The sequence below is a fragment of the Equus asinus genome, chromosome 2 (genome assembly GCF_041296235.1).
Source record: "Equus asinus isolate D_3611 breed Donkey chromosome 2, EquAss-T2T_v2, whole genome shotgun sequence".
In the NCBI taxonomy this organism is placed as follows: domain Eukaryota; kingdom Metazoa; phylum Chordata; class Mammalia; order Perissodactyla; family Equidae; genus Equus; species Equus asinus.
In genome coordinates, this window is record NC_091791.1 from 53927412 (window position 1) to 53941651 (window position 14240).

The window sequence follows — 14240 nt, forward strand, 5'->3', positions numbered from 1 at the left end:
AAGATTCAGCTAATCACAGAGAGAACAGCATTGGGCTTGTAAAACTCAACGTCTCTTTTTCTGACTTCTTAGCTAGCATTGGCAGGATGCTCCCTAAGTGTGAGGACAATGAGATATCACAGAAGATCAGGAAGGGTTGGGGAGAGGTTGGAGGATGGATCGTCTCTGAGCTCTTGCTAGCAGGAGTGGCTTTCCTGTTGGGGGGAAAGGGTCACTGACGCATGGCATTTTTTTACGACCACAGCACCAAGGAGGTGAATGCAGCGGGAAAAATGTTTGGGGTTAGTAGGTATCTTTCTCCTTCAATGGGGCCAGCGAGGATAGAGAAAGGTAACCTTTCTTGAGGAAAGTTCTGCCCTTCTTCCTCCAAATTCTGAGGCACTTCCCACCCACGAGTTCTCTGTCCCTTTAAATCTATAGACTTCCTTGCTTCACCTGGAATATATATGCCCATAAACAAACTCGTACCCCTTTCTCCCAGCCTTGTCATCCTACCTGCTAGTGTGGGATCCAGTCTAGCTAGGGTGTATAGCTTCTGAGCTTATATCCCATGGGCTACTTCCATCCAAAACTTCACTCATGGTAACTGTCTTTTTGGAGGTAAGTAACCTCAACCTGGGTGAAAATTAGTATCACTGTATACCAGGGACAAGCAAAACTTCTATGTAGACAGGTAATTTTGCATAGTGACTAATCGAATAGATGCTCAATAAGGATTTGGGGGAATGTGAGGTCAGGGTTGAAAAGTCAGTCCAAGGCCAGGCCAGGTTGAAAGCTTTAACCTGCCTCTAAAGTTTCCATGCATGGAAAGAGAGGAGGTGGCTATTTTAATGTCTAGATCAGATGGACTTCCTCCTCACATGATTGCTAATGAGCTATTTGTATCTTGGAATTAGGAACAATCTTTATCTTGTTCTGTGCTCTCAGACGTCTTATTTCCCCAGGAACTTGGACAATATCTTTTTTCTCCAAATACTGATCAGAGAGAACTCCCCTTTCATGGGATCCTAGAGACTCCATAAACATAAGTTGTCCTATCTCAAAAATCTAAGGTATCTTTCTCTCTCTGTTTTATGTTTCTCCCTATACCCCAACTTTGGAGTTGGTGTGATGAAATGTGGTCTTCCTAACTCTTCCAAGTCTTCATTCCTCCCACTTAGTTCTTTTCCATTTGGACCCATTCAACCATCATTGAATGGGGTGAGTATCCTCTGCTCAGCAAAATTTGTTGGGCGAGGATTTGACTGACCCAGGTATAAGACATACTTCTTCTTCTTCTCTTTTTTTTTCCCTCTTGATTTCTTTGAGAGAATATCAGACTACCGCCTTCCCAAAGTAATGATTCTGTTTGGCCTAGAGACCTTAAACTCTCCCAATGTTATAGGTTGATATGAGAGGGAAGTATGGGTTGATAACTTGAAAATGGTCTTGTGTAGGCAAGGAGAAAAGAAAAGATATTTGAGGCTAGGTGGGAGTTTATGGGTTTCTCGATCATGATCATGCTTTGAAAGGCTGAACTATCACTATGGATAGGCAGTGTGGGGGAAATCAAAAGGATATTAAGAGGTAGAAATAAATAAGTGATAGAGTACCCAAGAAGGCTTCAGAGCTCTCTTTGCAGCTTCCATGGTCTGTTTTTACATGTTTCAAGCCAAGCCTGATCAACCTCGTCTTTGGATTTGCCCAGTATATTGGGTGAGTTAGCATTCATAAGTCTCCTGTTAGTTGCAGAGTCTCTTGTCAAAGGGTTGCGGAGATGGAAATTAGCATTTGATGAATTATTTTAGTCATCTTCAGCTTGTTTTATTAGCTCATGATTTGATCTGTAGCCTAATAATTAGTTTAATAAAAGATGAATCATTGTTGAGTCATTTCTATGGAGAAAACTAGTTTCAGCCTAACAATACCCTTCTATTAGTTTTGAAACTTTAGAGGCTTTCAAAGAATGCTGTGAAAGATTTCTTCAATGTTTGTTGGCTTCTTGGGCTGATGTCTTGCGATATCTGGTATAATTGATCATATTTTTCTTAGCAAAACAATACATTCTACTTTCCCTGTTCGAGCTTCTTCTTCAGTGAATCACAGCTGACAGTATTGTCAGCTTTCTTACTTCCCAGTGTGGATTTTATTTTTTTAGACTTTCCTCCTCTTTAAAATATTTGATTTTTTTTTGACATAAACTAGTTTTACTAGCAAATTTCATCCTATTAAAAAAAAATCACTTGTCCTGTTCTCACATGCTTCTTATTACTTCATGTGCTTAACATTGTGTTCTGCTATTTTTTTCTGCATTCTGGATAATTGAATCCCATTATCTCTATGATTTGCATTTCCCTCAGCTTTTTGAGAAAAATAATGATTTATGTGAGGAAAGGCCATCAGTCTGAATTAAATTCAAAAAAGTTTTTTTGAAAAAAATAATCAGCTATTTGGAAAGCTAAACCTAAAACTTTCAAGTTGAATTTCCTGGTTTTAGAGTGAGGTTATTTTCATTGCACAATTTTGAGCTAATCTTAGAATATTTAATAATGAAATTGTCATCAGTGGAAACTCAAGATTTCTACTGTTGAGTTATCAGAAAACTCTGGCATTACCAAATAAAAATCTAAATTAATTTTGTTTGAAATTCCTTCAAGATTGTCATTTCTCTATTCTACTTTATTAACTTGTGCCTTCAGTTAGAGATATATTCAACTTTCAGTAATTTATCTTGCTGAGTGGCAGTAGTATTTCTTTGTGGCACACATGGAATGTTCCTTTGTGAGCTGGAGAAGGCTCTGACCTTGGGTTGAGGACATATGGGTTATAGATCTGGCCTTATAATTTACTGGTAGATCACAGAACTCAGAAGCATTCTTGGTTGTAAGTAATAGAAACTAACTTTGGCTTATTAATCTAAAAGGATACTGAGTAATCTACAGAGTCAAAGTAAAAGGTGAACAATTAGGTCATGAGAAAGTAGTTAAGATGCTGGGAAGCTTCAGACATCTAGATAGCAGAAACGAATGGACAGTCTTTGTTAGGGCACTGCCAGATGTATGCTAAGACCAACTACTTTCAATTCATGTATTACTTAATTCAAGATTTTGATTGCTAGGTGGTATAATCTGATTGATTTCACTTGTTTTCATATGACCAAAAACAGCAAAAGGGGGGTGGTGATGGACCTTGATTTACAGTACAAGATGACAAAGAGAAGGGGGGAAGCAATGTTAAAATACATGGGAAGAGATCCTGAGCAAGCCAACACATAGATGTTCACTTCAGCCATCTACTAGCCGTGTAAACAGGAACAAATGAACTCCTCTGACGCTGGTTTATTTATTTTTTTCATTTGCCAAATGGAGAAAAAATTCTGTTCTGCCTTCTTCATGGAGATATTAATGAGCTATCTTTAAGTGAGCTATCTCATTAAATCATATATCTTTAAATGATATCTAAATGTGAAAGCACAATGAAAATTATACAGAATTCAGATATAGAAATATATTAATTTCATGGTGTTCCTTGCAGGACATTATAAAATGCTTATTAATAAAATCTAGCATTCTCATCAGTACAGCATTTTCTGGCTCAAAATATGGCTATACTACAGGTATGCAGAATTCCGCACTTTTAAATGCCTAAAGTATTTAAAAGACATTGTACATCTAAATTTTCAAAAAAAAATGTATATATTAGATATACATTCATTTTGTGATGTTTTGGCTTTTGTTAACAGGCAAAGGGTAGTAGATAAGATTTCTTTGTGTAAGTACATTTTATTTCATTATAATATTAATTGAAAGAAGTGCATGAATCATAGGTACGCAATTCACTGAGTTTTCTCAAGTGAACACACCGTGTTACTAAAACTTATTAGCACTTAGAAAGTCTCCTCTTTACCTTTTCCTAGTCACTACTCCACCAAAGATAACAATCTTGATTTTTATCACAATAGATTAATTTTGTCCAGTCTTGAAGTTTATACAGAAATAAATGGGAATATATCATGTTTACTTCTTTTTTGGTAATTGGCTTATGCATCTCCATATTATGTTTGTGCGATCCATCCACACTGCATGAATTACATTCTCATTGCTGTTTAGTATTACCGTATGGGACTCTCTTTCTTGGTGGTTGCTAAAGTCCAATTTCTATTTTTATTACCTTAAGACTGCAAAAACTCTACTGTTTTCAGCTATTTCTTATTGGCTTTCTAGACTCTTTCCCCATGTAGTGTAAGTATTTAGCAAATATATTGAGGGGAAAAGCCACTGTTTGTTGGTCTTACTTCTTTGTGTCTTCATTCTTTACGAAGTCTTGGCCTCTTCGGTCGAATCCTAAATCAGCACTCCAATCTGCAATTTTTGTCTCCTCAGCTCTGAAAGTCTTTGGAATTCTCTGATGATTTCAATAGCAGTCACCTTCTTCTTGGTTTCTCAGCCTGTCCCCATAACCAAGAAAATACATACAACACAAGGAGAGAAGCTGGACACAAAACATCTGACTCATCTCACTGAATTTCCTTCTCTCCTGGATTTCGACCTCTGAAATGTTCATTTTCTTAGCAGCAATCCAATTTCTTTAAGGATTTTTTTTTTTAGCTGAATTTTCATGCTGTTCTTAAAAGGAGTGTGGGTCTGCTACATCTGGCATAATCAGAAGTGGAAATCAAAGCCCATTTTTTTCCCTTACTATTTATTATTTTAATTGATTTATAATTTACATACAATAAAATGTACAATCTCAAATGTACAGATCCACAGATTGACAGATCAACTTTTTACTACGAAACAGATCATCATTATTTTCTTTTATTGGTAGAATACCTCACTTGAGCTCCTGCAAACTCAAATTTTTATGGAAGCATATTTTTTGATTCATTAAGTTTATATACATATAAAATATTATTATCCCTAGAGGCACTTGAACTTGTTGGTCCTTGTCTTAAGGAGTTTGCAATCTGGATGGGGAATTAAGGTTTATACTAAAATGTGAATTTTTTGGAACTCACTTCGTGTTATAGATTATGTTACCCAGATGCCAACTTTCTTCTTCGGACTGCATAATTTAGTGGAAAAAGCAAAGGCTTGGGGAGTGAAACAGACCTTGGATTTTGTCTTATGCCTAGAATTTCAAAATGTTTATAGGGCAAATCCATTAAAGCCCAGTGACCCTCAGTTTTTCCATTTTACAATTTGAATGATATCCAAATCGTAGGATCATTGTGAGGATGAGATAACGTATATAAGAGTTTATCACGGTGTCCGCCACATGCTAGTGACGTATTAATATTAGTCACAACTTATTTTATTCTCTACTCAGCATTTTTCTCATCACCAGCTGACATCTATTACCTTGCTTCCTCCCCCTTTCTTCTTTCCTTAACAGGATTATATTTTCACAGGTGGTTTGTATTCCCTTAAGATCTCACGCATGCTCACAGGCATGGAAGACACTCGCATAGTATTGATTACTGATATTCGCCATCATTCTCCTCCCCTCAATTACTGGGAGTGGCTTGTGTCACTCGTATAAAAGTGCCCTAGGGAGGAGTGTGCTGAATGCAGATGGGTGCCCTTTGATGGAAAAAATTGACTCCAGTCAGCAAGAACGGCGTCCTTTTTACAGATTATTAATTCTCCATTTTCCTCCATCCTGAGCCTCAGAGGTTTTAAGCTAGGGCATCGGGCATCATTGCCTTTTTCTTTCTAGTTGGGGCTCTGATCAAACTTTCTAGGTCTGAGTTCACTCCTGGAGGGCTTGGGCGTTGTTGTAAGGCATGCGTTTTTTAATTCGGTAAAAATTAAATCTCTTCGGTTAAATCTACTGTGAAATTAAAACCTTGACTCAAACCTGACATTCAGTAGAATCCTTTGAAAGTGTCCTGATTTTACGTCAACTCGAGTGGCCACAGTCGGCCTTGGGCCCCTTCCAAACTTTTCAGGCTCAGCTGCCTGATGGGAGATGCAAGATCATTCTGAAAAGACAGACGCACATTTCCAGGTGTGGAAAGAGCAGGCTGAGGTAGATATTCAGAATAATGTGGGGATAGTCTCTCCTTATATCTGTGTTTTAGGGCCCTTTGTTAAGTAATGTGTGTATTGTTTAGTGACTAGTTACTGAACTGTGTATGCTATGATTCTGCTACTGCTGGGCCCTTTTCTGCTTAATAGTATTAGTTTTTTTGATAAAATTAATAGTAGTGACATTGAGCTCCTTTTCATTTTTTTCCTTTGGATGTGAGATCATCCATCTGTGGCGTGTGAAATGCTAGTTAATTACTTTTGGTCTGATATTCTTGGCTTTCTCTAGATACAGAAGTTTAGTATGCTTCCGGAGACGCGTAATTGGTATTACCTGATTAGGGTTGCATTCTCCAGGTAATCTGTTTAAACAAACAGAAGGTTGTTTATTTCCTCCCTTCATAAAATTAAACAAGGCTAAATTTTTAATTTTTGGTAACTAAGAAAATGTCTATGGTTTTTTTTAAAGGTACAGTTTTCTTCATTTTTTAATTGGTAGATTATTTACATGTGGGATAAACGAACACACCTCAGTGAATCAAGACTTATACCAATATTTTATTTATAAGGGTCTTTGTTCCTTATCCATATACAGGGTAGAGTTGGGAGCCTTGGATTCATGCTTCTAGGATTTTTCCTGGGACAAAGTTACCATTAAGAATCTGTTTCTAGACTGCTGACCTTTTAAAAAAGAGACATTTTATTTTAGAATACTTTGGGGTTTGAAGGAAAATTGTGAACATAGTAAAGAGGGTTCTCATATACCCTGCATCCAGTTTCCCCTAGTATTAACATCTTATATTAATATGGTACATCGTTACAATTAATGAACAATATTGATAGATTAATATTAATTAAAGTCCATATTTTACTCAGAATTCTTTAGTTTTTCCCTAACGTCCTTTATCTGTTCTGGATCCCATCTGGGATGCCACATTACACTTAGTTGTCATTCTCCTTAGCCTCCTCTTGGCTGTGACAGTTTTAGGGCATTGACTTTTAGAGTTACGATTGTCTTCGTCCATTCTTAAGACATGACCAAATGTCTGTGATCCTTTCCTTTTCTCTAGTCCTTGCATTTCAGCTTTCAGTTTAATATCTCTCTGTCTCTTGTCCCCCCACCCCTGCCTTTTCCCTTTCTCTGTACCTGTTTATTCTTCTTATCCACTCTCTTGAGATCTTCCATCTTGTGATTTCCCTGTTTTGTTTTTGCCTTAGCTCTGACTTTCTTTAGTGTTTCCCGGCATTGAGTTTTTTCTAAGCTAAAGCCAAAGCTAAAGAACCTTTACTGATATGTATATTTTTTGTGTGTGTGTGAGGAAGATTTGCCCTGAGCCAATATCTGTGCCAATCTTCCTCTACTTTGTACGTGGGATGCCTCCACAGCATGGCTGATGAGTGGAGTAGGTCCTCACCTGGGATCCAAACCCGTGAACCCTGGGCTATGGAAGCTGAGTGCATGGAACTTTAACCACTCAGCTAGAGGGCGGGCCCTGATATGTGTATTTCTTGAGTAGACAACTTCTTAATGCGATTTCCTGATTTATCTGTTAATTTAGGATCTAGACAGATATATATTTGCTACATGACTTTGAATAATTAACTTCTTTGAATGGACATTTTCTCGAAAAAACTACCTCTTAGAATCCCTGTGAAGAGTTATAAGATCGTGCTTCAAAGTATACGGCATAGTGCTTACTAGGGTTTTCCTCCCTCCTCCATCCCTCCCTTCTACTCTGTAAGGTTGACTAATTGAATTAAAGATAACCACAAGCTTGGAGTTAACACTTGCTTCTGACTGTTAGCTTATGCTTTGCTTTGATGATGGAGGAGAGTTTTCCTAGAACAGAGGAAGGTAAAATGTTCCCTTACATGTGGCATAAGGGAAGTGGCCTATCTAATTACTTTAAGGAAAACCAAAGAAATGAAAGCACCAACAGCACGGTTTTATAAGTGTAAATACCAAATGAGTGCTGCCTATTGTTTACCTGGAGACCCTTCTGAAATTATTGCCTTAAAATGGCTTAGAGGGTTAGCCTGGATCAGCAACTCCAGCTCAGAAGAAATCAGACTACAAGAAACTGGAGATTAATTAAAATAGAGACAAAGATTATAAGCTAATGCAATGACAGAACCAGATATAGAAAGGTTTAATTTGTTCTGATGCGTTGTGGTCCACCCACACATTAGCACAAGGTCTGTTTTAAATGAGTTATAGCAAATGGAACCAAAAACATCATTCTGGTTCTGTCTGTCAAGACCACTTCCAACTGAAGCAGATTTCTGCTCTGGAAATTAACTCCTCATTTTTTCCATCACTTTCATTTTGCATCCTCTGTCTCCATCCAATTGTGTTAATTCTACTCAAACCCTCCACTGGACTGCCTGATCTCCTAACTTAAACCATTTCTTCTCCTCTCCTGAGAACTAGAGGAGAGGTTTCTAAATTTTTTGCAACTTTACTTTTTTTTTTTTTTTTTTTTGCTGAGGAAGATTTGCCCTGAGCTAACATCTGTTGCCAATCTTCTTTTTGCTTGAGGAAGATTCACCCTGAGTTAATATCTGTGCCAATCTTCCTCTATTTTTTATATGTGGATCGGTGCCACAGCATGGCCATTGACAAGCTCTGTAGGTCTGTGCCCAGGAACTGAACTCAGGCTGCTGAAGCAGAGCATGCCAGACTTAACCACTAGGTCATGAGGCTGGCCCCTGCCACTTTACTTTGACATCATCCATCTCAAATCTGTTAAGGAATGGCTTTCTGGCCCTCCTGTCTTTTGAGGACCAAAGTCTACTGCTGCCCTTTAGTCAGTTCACTTACACATCTTGCCTTAGGCTGGTGGCTGACACGTGTGTTCTGATTTGGGATAGCTTATCACCCATCACCTCTTTCAATAAGAGCCACTTAATAACATAAGTACATCATTGGAGCACCATTACCTAGATGAGATCGGGCCATACTGCTACTGTGGTTAAAGTCTGTGGAGGGGAAAAGACAAGAGGATGAGCTTATCTATCGTGTTTCCCTCTTGGAGATTTCTTCCATATTTTGCTATCAGTATGCCCTCAACAAAATTCTGTCCACTACCTATGATACAGTCACTGTATCATTTCTCCTCTTGAAGTTTCTGCTCTCATTCTCCTTTCTTAGAAGAGAGACATTAACCTTCTGAACATACCCACAGAACTTCTTGTTTTTCAGGTATTTTAGCATCTCTCTACAGGTGTGAGGCACTGCCCTTAGGCAGTTCGTTCAGAATTTAAGTGAGCCCATCAGCAATTTCCTCATCCTCTACTGTACCTGGGCTGAATCCTATCTTTAATTAGATGTAGAGATAATGAAGAAATTTTTTTTATACAGTTTTTAAAACTTACCTTTATGGTATTTAGAAGTTTATTTGGTGTTTAATTTATTTTTAGTTTTGTCTAAAAGTGGCTGACTCTGCTAATACTTATAATAATAACTACCTTCCACTAATTGGGACATCTAACTTAATCCTCACAATGACAGCAGATACTCTCATGACCTTGATATGAATGAGAAAACTGAGGATCAAGTAGGTTAAATGTTATCGGGATTCTATGGCAGTAAGCTTAAGAATTCGAGTCGGAATCTCTCGGAGTCATAGCCCTCACCTTCCAACTTTCAGTCTCTGTCATCTCTGTCTCGATCATGATTGGGCTCAGATTTCGTGGGAGTTGTCTGCCCAGCGAAGGGCCTTCCCTGATTCAATCCAGTTGAGGGGCATTGAATCCAGACGCCTTCGCTATCAGTGCCTTGTTGTCTCAAGAAGGAAGCAAAGAGAAAACTGAAAGGCCAATATTTAAGAGAACAGCAGACATTGGGAACTTTGGAAAACAGGAGAATTAGGCCGGATGAACTAAGAGGAGCTGGTTAAGGCTCTGAGCACCCAGCAAGGAAGTGCTAATGTGGCATTTAACACTTATGTTTCATGGCAGGTGGCTCAAGTTCAGAAGACTGGGTGTAGTCAGCCAAGAAAATGCTTAGAAACGGAACTTTATCCCAGTTTTAAGTGACTGTGCTGTTTGTGCTCGGTAGGTACATTTTGTTACTCATTCCTGTATATTTGCATAGTTTATATATTTTAAAACTGGATCTTTGTCATCTTTGAGCCTTTCCTTTTCCTTATGAATTAATGGTATGGAGAACACTCCTTGTTTGTTTTTTTCTTTTCTCATGGGTTTTTGACACTGAGGAGATTCTAACTTCTGCGATAGCGTAATAAGATCTATGGACTGGTTTGGATGTCATCCTTCCATTCTCCCCCTTAATGAAATTGTAGTTTCGCTAGCACTTCTGACAAAGTCATCTGGTTTCTGTTTTAGAAGCTCTAGGGGTGGGACATAAAGGCAGGCTAGACTCGAACAGATCTGGGCCTTCAACTCAGTTCCCTTGTATGTACAATGTCTTTGGAAAGTTAATTCCCCATATACAACATGTGGATAATAAGAATATCTACTGCACAGGGATGTGTGTGTGTGTAAGGGGATAACATATGCAGGCCACTCTCAAAACACTGGGACATAGCCATATTCAATCGATGTTAGCTGTGTTGCATTTTAGTTGTTCATTTGTAGGCTGAGTTATAATCTTTCTTTCTTTGTCTTTTATCCACCGGTAAGCATTTTATCTGAGTTCACTTTAAAATAAGGTACCTACAAATTTAAAAAGAATCACTTTGTTACTATATTGTGTTTCCTTTTGAATTTGCTTCTGTGTAGGGTTCTGACTTATAAACATGTGATGGCTGTCATACTCTTGTCGATTGGCTTTACCTACCCTGGATATTCCAGGGGTAGATCTGATAAATGAACATGGTAGATTTGTTTAGTTCAACTGTTTTTGTCAGTGATAGAATTTTGCAGCAATCCATTTGCAATTTCCTCCAAGAGGACACAGAATCATCCACATTTAATTCTTAATTTTAAGCTCCCATTTGTCTGACTGATCAACTGGATCCTATTTTAAAGTTGGAGCATCTCCAATTGTGTACTGCCACTGCCCAAATGTTGTGCAAGTTATGCGGATAGGTAAGATATGTGACCTATCCTTTTTGAGCTACAATGTTGTAGAGATATAAAATAAGAAAGCTCGATTCAGCGTGAAGTGTAATATGAAAAAGAGAAAACACGTGCTACAAAGGTTTCAGAGGAAACGAGTGATATCTACAAGGAGAGAATGAAGAAAGGATTCATAAAGGATATGGCATTTTTGATGGGGTCTGAGAATCAGCATGTAGTGCTAAACTTCAGAGGTATCAATTTTCAAATAGTAACTTGACAGAAATGAAAAGAAATTAACACATTATTATTAGAAAAGGTGTGAAGAAATAAATATTTCCCTTCATATACTGTTGACATGAGAGGACGTTATTACTTTTGGAAAATAATCTATCTGTCTTTTATTAGAATTTAAATTGTGCATGCCCTTTGACCCGGGAATCCATTTCTAGGAATGAGTTTGAAAAAAAAGTAATAAGTTATAAAGGTTTACATACAAATATATTTATTTCAGCTTTGTGTGTAATAGTTAAAAAAAAGGAATAAACTGAACGTTCATCTGTGGGAATGGTAAAATAAATTAAGGACTATTTATATTCTGGAATATGAGGCTGTTATTAATATGAATGAAGCAGATCTCTATATAGTGAGGTGACAAGATGCTATGTAAATTATATGAAAAAAGCTAGTTGCAGAATAATATGTATATATTATATAAATATGTAATATGATCTCTTTATAAACCAATTATTTGTCAAATATGTATCATTGTGCATCTAGTTTTTAAATATAAAAGAATATTTCATCTTGAAAATAATTATAAAATTCATTGAAACAGCCAGTATTTATTAACAATGGTGGAACATAATGGAATATTATGGTGAGATTATGCTGCAGTTAAAAGTAATGCCTTCTAATAAAATAAATGTTGTGGAGATATAATGTGCAGTGTGACGACTATAGTTAATAATAGTGTATTACATATTTGAAAGTTGCTAAGAGAGTAAATCTTAAAGTTATTACACGAGAAAAGATTCTGTGGCTGTGTGTGGTGACAGATGTTGACTAGACTTATTGTGGTAATCATTTTGCAGTGTATTCAAATGTTGAATAATTATGTTGTACACCTGAAACTGACATAATGTTGTCTGTCAATTATACCTCAACAAAACAAAATAATGTTTTCTATCTATTGAACTTAAAAGGTATTTTAAGTGACTAAACCTGCATTTTGTCAAAAAAAATGAAAAGAATACAAAAAAATAGAGCCCTGTATATTTTTGTATGTTTATATAAATTAAGGAAAATTCAAGTAGCTATTTGCCAAATCAAACACTGATTACTTATGGATTGACTTAGAAAAAGGAGAGAGATAACTTTTTATTTTCACACATTTGTATTTTTGGATTTAGCTGTTCACAATCCATTAATTGTCTAATAAAAACAGGATAAAAACTTGGGTCTTCAATTTAAAATAAATAATTAAATGATCTGGCTGAGCTATCATGCAACCTTTCAAAATACTAATAATTAAAAGGGATGGACACTTTGATAGAGATTGCGTTGAATCTGTAGATTACTTTAGGAAGTATGGACATTTTAACAATGTTAATTCTTCCAATCCAGGAGCATGGAATATCTTTCCATTTCTTTGTGTCTTCTTCGATTTCTTTCAACAATGTTTTATAGTTTTCGGTGTACAGATCTTTCACCTCTTTTGTTAAGTTTATTCCCAGGTATTTTATTCTTTTTGTTGCAATTGTAAATGGGATTGTCGTCTTAATTTCTCTTTCTGCTACTTCGTTGTTAGTGTATAGAAATGCAACAGATTTTTGTACATTGAATTTGTATCCTGCAACTTGACTGTATTCCTTTATTATTTCTAAAAGTTTTTTAGTGGACTCTTTAGGGTTTTCTAGATATAAAATCATGTCATCTGCAAAGAGTGACAGTTTCACTTCTTCTTTTCCAATGTGGATCCCTTTTATTTCTTTTTCTTGCCTGATTGCTCTGGCTAGGACTTCCAATACTATGTTAAATAAGAGTGGTGACAGTGGGCATCCTTGTCTGGTTCCTGTTCTTAGAGGGATAGCTTTCAGTTTTTCTCCATTGAGAATGATATTTGCTGTGGGTTTGTCATATATGGCCTTTATTATGTTGAGGTATTTTCTTTCTATACCCAATTTACAGAAATAGAACAGAGAATCCTAAAATTTATATGGAACAATAAAAAGACCCCAAATAGCCAAAGGATTCCTGAGAAAAAAGAACAAAGCTGGAAGTATCACACTCCCTGATTTCAAATTATACTACAAAGCCATAGTAACCAAAACAGCATGGTACTGGCACAAAGACAGACACACAGATCAATGGAACAAAATTGAGAGCCCAGAAGTAAACCCACATGTTTATGGACAGCTAATATTCGACAAGGGAGCCAAGAGCATACGATGGAGAAAGGAGAGTCTCTTCAGTAAACGGTGTTGGGAAAACTGGACAGCCACATGCAATAGAATGAAAGTAGACCATTCCCTTACACCATGCACAAAAATCAACTCAAAATGGATTAAAGACTTGAATGTAAGACCCCAAACCATGAGACTTCTAGAAGAAAACATAGGCAGTACACTCTTTGACATTGGTCTGAGCAGCATATTTTCAAGTCCCCTGTCTGACCGGGTAAGAGAAACAAAAGAAAAAATGAACAAATGGGACTACATCAAACTAAAAAGTTTCTGCACAGCAAAGGAAACCATTAACAAAACGAAAAGACAACCTAACAATTGGGAGAAGATATTTGCAAACCACATATCAGATAAGGGGTTAATATCCAAAATATACAAAGAACTCATACAGCTCAACAACAAAAAACACAACAATCCAATTAGAAAATGGGCAAAAGATCTGAGGAGAGATTTCTCCAAAGAAGATATACAGATGGCCAACAGGCATATGAAAAGATGCTCAACATCATTAGCCTTCAGGGAAATGCAAATCAAAACTACAATGAGGTATCACCTCACTCCGGTCAGAATGGCTGTAATTAACAAGACAGGCAATGACAAATGTTGGAGAGGGTGTGGAGAGAAGGGAACCCTTGTTCACTGCTGGTGGCAGTGCAAAATGGTGCAGCCACTATGGAAAGCAGTATGGAGTATCCTCAGAAAATTAAGGATAGATCTACCATATGATCCAGCTATTCCACTGCTG

The 14240-nt window shown here is 37.0% G+C and overlaps 1 long non-coding RNA gene across 1 annotated transcript in view; it reads left to right on the top strand.

Moving 5' to 3' along the window:
* The window catches only part of LOC123279835 (uncharacterized), a 346739-nt gene that overhangs the window by 295926 nt on the left and 36573 nt on the right, over window positions 1–14240 (top strand). Inside the window, exon 5 of the long non-coding RNA XR_006518141.2 lies at window positions 9969–10064. This is a non-coding gene — a long non-coding RNA (uncharacterized lncRNA). The remainder of the gene's footprint in view (window positions 1–9968; window positions 10065–14240) is intronic.